The following is a 6000-nucleotide window of genomic DNA, read 5'->3' as shown; positions in this document are numbered from 1 at the left end:
TGTTCAACTATGTTAGGGCAACATATTCTGCAGCTAAAACTAACCAGTCGGTTTTAATTACACATATAAAAATATGAGTAAATAATTACAGTGGTAACTCCTAAATAAAATAAGTGTTTTAACGTTAACGACAAAAAATGTTTCAGTTATTTAGACTAATACCCTTTCATAATACATTTACTCAGACAAAAAAATTAATCCATTTTTTAATCTTGCGTACACTACTTTTAACACTTGAATATAAGTAATTGATTAACTAGCGGACTTACTTACTTACAAATGGCTTTTAAGGAACCCGAAGGTTCATTGCCGCCCTCACATAAGCCCGCCAGCGGTCCCTATCCTGAGCAAGATTAATCCAGTCTCTATCATCATACCCCACCTCCCTCAAATCCATTTTAATATTATCCTCCCATCTACGTCTCGGCCTCCCTAAAGGTCTTTTTCCCTCCGGTCTCCCAACTAACACTCTATATGCATTTCTGGATTCGCCCATACGTGCTACATGCCCTGCCCATCTCAAACGTCTGGATTTAATGTTCCTAATTATGTCAGGTGAAGAATACAATGCGTGCAGTTCTGTGTTGTGTAACTTTCTCCATTCTCCTGTAACTTCATCCCGCTTAGCCCCAAATATTTTCCTAAGCACCTTATTCTCAAACACCCTGAATCTATGTTCCTCTCTCAGAGTGAGAGTCCAAGTTTCACAACCATACAGAAGAACCGGTAATATAACTGTTTTATAAATTCTAACTTTCAGATATTTGGACAGCAGACTGGATGATAAGAGCTTCTCAACCGAATAATAACACGCATTTCCCATATTTATTCTGCGTTTAATTTCCTCCCGAGTGTCATTTATATTTGTTACTGTTGCTCCAAGATATTTGAATTTTTCCACCTCTTCGAAGGATAAATCTCCAATTTTTATATTTCCATTTCGTACAATATTCTGGTCACGAGACCTAATCATATACTTTGTCTTTTCGGGATTTACTTCCAAACCGATCGCTCTACTTGCTTCAAATAAAATTTCCGTGTTTTCCCTAATCGTTTGTGTATTTTCTCCTAATATATTCACGTCATCCGCATAGACAAGAAGCTGATGTAACCCGTTCAATTCCAAACCCTGCCTGTTATCCTGAACTTTCCTAATGGCATATTCTAGCGCGAAGTTAAAAAGTAAAGGTGATAGTGCATCTCCCTGCTTTAGCCCGCAGTGAATTGGAAAAGCATCAGATAGAAACTGACCTATACGGACTCTGCTGTATGTTTCACTGAGACACATTTTAATTAATCGAACTAGTTTCTTGGGAATACCAAATTCAATAAGAATATCATATAATACTTCCCTCTTAACCGAGTCATATGCCTTTTTGAAATCTATGAATAACTGATGTACTGTACCCTTATACTCCCATTTTTTCTCCATTATCTGTCGAATACAAAAAATCTGATCAATAGTCGATCTATTACGCCGAAAACCGCACTGATGATCCCCAATAATTTCATCTACGTACGGAGTTAATCTTCTCAAAAGAATATTGGACAAAATTTTGATTAACTAGCGGACTTACTCGTGTTAATTATGCAAGTCTGTGCGGCTTAAATTAACACGAGTAAGTCCGCTAGTTAATCAATTACTTAAAAAAATTAAGTTGAAACTTGTAGGGAATCTGCTGAGTGGTCCCTCCAACACTTAGAAACAAGTATGTACAGTGTTTGTACTCACCTGGCTGTTTACACCACGTTCTCTGTCTACCAGTCATGAATTTATCGTTCGACAGTGGTTACATCGTCTAGGTGGGGGCGGGCACAGAAGACCAGCAATGTAGTACACAGTACGTACAAACGTATAAAATGACCTTTGATTGGCTAATAGTTTTATCCCCAATTATAAACAACAAAAGGACTTCGTTGTACTTACGGTTTTTAAGGAACCCACCTTCACATAAGCTCGCCATCGGTCCCTATCCTGTGCAAGATTAATCAAGTCCACGCCTGTGGAGTAACGGTTAGCACGTCTAGCCGCGAAACCAGGTGGCCCGGGTTCGATTCCCGGTCGGAACAAGTTACCTGGTTGAGGTTTTTTCCGGGGTTTTCCCTCAACCCAATATGAGCAAATGCTGGGTAACTTTCGGTCTTGGACCCCGGATTCATTTCACCGGCATTATCACCTTCATCTCGTTCAGACGCTAAATAACCTAAGCTGTTGATAAAGCGTCGTAAAATAACCTATTGAAAAAGATTAATCAAGTCTTTATCATCATATCCCACCTCCCTCAAATCCTTTTTAATATTATCCTCCCGTCTACGTCTCGGTCTCCCAAATGTCTTTCCCCTCTGGTCTTCCAACTAAAGGTAAGCGTTCACTACATCGTATCGCACTCATCGGACGAATCGCACGGATTGGAAAAATACTATCTTTGCTGTAATTCTTATGTAACCGCGTTCACTACATCGTATCGGACGCATCGCCTCTCGGCAAATCCGTCCACGTTTCTCGGATAGGCAACTTTTCCGATGCGTCCGATCATGGCCTTCTTTAATAAATCAATTTTAATTGGCCAACTGTTACTATTATGTTGTGCCATGTTCAGTGTCGCGCCAAAATGGCAGACGGAAAACTTATTTCGCTTGTAGAAAATTGCGAAGAATAAAATTGTATAATTTGAGGCGTTCCCATTACAGTAATCAAGTCGTTTCTTACATATATATTATGTAACCAATATCTCTTTCGTTTCTTCCTCTTCAATTAAGACGCATGAAGCAATTACAAATTCTTAATCGCTAACAGACGTAATTAATAGACCTAACCTCAACTACTCTGTTTTCAGCAATGTTAATTTCGTACGACGTCATGATAGGGGAATCCAATGAGGCGATGAGGTGGAGCCGTTACAGTGAACGCACTGCACTTAAAATACATATCCATTGCGTGTGATTCGTACGAGGAGTGCGATACGATGTAGTGAACGCTTACCTCTACACTCTATATGCATTTCTGGTTTAAGTATATAAAAAGAAAAAATAAATAACAAAAACAGTTTATGGATGTCAGCGATTCCCGCTAAAGATTTTTAGTTCAAAATTAATATGACTATTAGCGGATGGGTCACTTTGCTGAACCCGTGGTAGCCAACTCTTGAATTATATCTCCGGCCTAAGTAACTGACATTGCCAAATTGATTTTCATTTTGGTATGCAGTGCCGAAATAGCGGACATTATGTAGTCCTTTATCCTGTATTTTGTGTCCAATTGACTTTACATATTTTATAACTGCCACAACGACCGAACGGCAGTCCAGGACTTCGGCATAGAATCCTGCGTTGACTACATCTCGCACAGAATCTCTAACCGCGTAGTTTGAGTGTTCAGTTCATACTAGGACGACCGATGGTCTGTGCCCGAATCTAGATATCGTCAAGACATTGCAATAGCAACTACAGTTCCATGTTAATTTCTGTTTACTGACTTTGTGCGGCAGAATGAATAGAAAAATCATTAAGACGGGTTGGATTGGTCATGAGCACTGCAAACGCAATGCATCCAACATGATGATGTTTCATAAGGGAACTGAATCCTGCTCAATACTTGAAGGTTCTCTATTCTCTTCAAAGTTGCGACTGTCTTGCGAAAAAAATTTAAACAAATTTGTTCATCATGTAGCCTATAGTAGCTGAGGGCATGGTGTAATAAAATTGTCATTCACATTTCCTACTTTTTAAAATAGGATGTACCCAAATTCGTCACGATGATCTTTTCGAATCATATCGTCGTGACCAACAGTGTGGACCTGGCTTTACACCACCCTTCCTCCGCAGCCAGTAGTATTTTCATCTCCCAGTAGTGTCAATAATGTCTGAATCTCTTTCTGTATAAGATATACGTACCAAATAACGCCACCTTAACGCTTAAGACACTGTTGCTCTGGAAACAAGTTATGTACAAACACAGAAATTATGACAAAGAAACTTTAATTTTATCTTTAGAAAATAGCACAGTTAAAGTGGTTTTATTATATACTGGAGAAGAATTAGAACTCAAATAGGGAAACTTTGTACACTGACGTTATTAGGAACAGCTTGTCCAATTAACGCCACCTATTTTCTAGTAAAATATACACTTATAATTATTAATGAATTATTTTTCCTAAGCAACACAAATTGAACTAAGCAACTAAATTTGAGTTTCTGTTAATAAAATATACAAATCACTCAATACTAGTGAAATATTCTGGATCTGAAGCTGAAACAACAGATGGATTAGGAAAATATGTTTTCCGGTAACTTCTTACTTTCAAAAAAGAGATGAGACACAGTAGAAAGTTATAAACATGAACGCATTAACCTTCGTTAAATATGAAAGTTTTCCCAAAAGCAAAACAAAAAATTAAGAATTTGATAAGCTATTGAACCAGTACCATCATTGTGCACATTCTAGACATTTGTAAGTTGAAAGGTTAGTGTTTTCCTAATGTGTCCACACTTACCATGTAAATACCTCACACAATAGGAATATAACAGCAATGAAAATGCTATTAAAAACTGAAGACTATCGTTAAACAAATGAGTACCGTACTAACATAACCTAACATTTTATCTGTAGATTAAAGCGCTACTGAGTACTTTATAACATTACAAACCTGTTTCTCTAACATTTTCAAATGTTATAGATACCAAATACTTTCTCTGCATAAAAGAATGTTTAAGGATCACGAAAATATATAGTTTAATATAGTTATTATTTGCTCAACACACAAAATAAAATATTGCCTTTTACCTTGATATAAGAACAGCCTTTCACTATCAACACACAACAGCAAAATGATGGAATATCATGTCACTCGTAAATGTCAACGGACAGCTAGTAACTCATTTCATACACGGCAAGCGAATGTAGGTTACAGTAGTGCACTATCAAAATATGTCGTTAACAAGAATTAATAAGTGGCGTTAAAGATATACGTGGCATTATTTGTCTCAGGGACCTTAGAAGCTTTGGTATTCTATGCGAGTATCTCCACATAGCCACCGGCGTAGCTCAGTCGGGTGAGGCGCTTGTTTTCTGATCTGGAGTTGCGCTCAAGCGTGGGTTCGATTCCCGCTTGGGCTGATTACCTGGTTGGGTTTTTACCGAGGTTTACCCCAACCATAAAGCAAATGTCAGGTAATCTATGCGAATCCTCATCTCGCCAAATACCATCTCACTATTACCAACGCCATCGACGCTAAATGACCTAGTAGTTGATACAGAGTCATTAAATAACCAAGAAAAAAAACTCCACATGAGATAACATAAGACACAACATTAACAACATCCAACGGTGTACCTCAGGCGACGACAGCCACATTTATTCCCTGGTCCGGAGCTGCGCTTGGGTGTACATTCCATTCCCGTTTAACCCACAGTCGCATTTTGCTACTTAACTTCTAACAATTCAACAAACTTTGAATGTAAATGTGCAAAAATGCGACAACCACATTGTACTTCAGAAACGAAACTGGTAATAGAGAAAATGAAATCAGAGATGTGTTTGAACTAATCTGAATTTAAATAAAATGTTAATGGCATGAGCAATGTTCAAAAAGGTATTGATCAATAGATGTTCAAGAATTGATTTCAAGGAGTTGGTGCTATTCATGTAAGTTAAGTGAACTATTTCTTCTAATTGATTTATATAATTCCATCGCATACTGTGAATTCTGAACGAAGATTTAGTTGCATGAATGTTTAAAAACTGAAATTAGAAACCATCTCTCAGTAAAAAGAGTTAGCACACACTGCTAACAATAAATCTTAAAGGGACTACTAGTAAAGAATTTCAATGTTTAGAGTGCCATAAAATAACATATTTTAATGTGATGTAAATTCAACAATAATTGATTCTAAACATACTTACGTCTATGATTTACTTACATAGGTATATCTAGAGTGTGATAAGATCGATTGAAAGTAATAAAACTCCAAGAAACAAATTACATAATTTTTGTTTCTGC

The sequence above is a fragment of the Periplaneta americana genome, chromosome 1 (assembly GCF_040183065.1).
Source record: "Periplaneta americana isolate PAMFEO1 chromosome 1, P.americana_PAMFEO1_priV1, whole genome shotgun sequence".
NCBI classification, from domain to species: domain Eukaryota; kingdom Metazoa; phylum Arthropoda; class Insecta; order Blattodea; family Blattidae; genus Periplaneta; species Periplaneta americana.
This window is presented reverse-complemented; position numbering follows the sequence as displayed.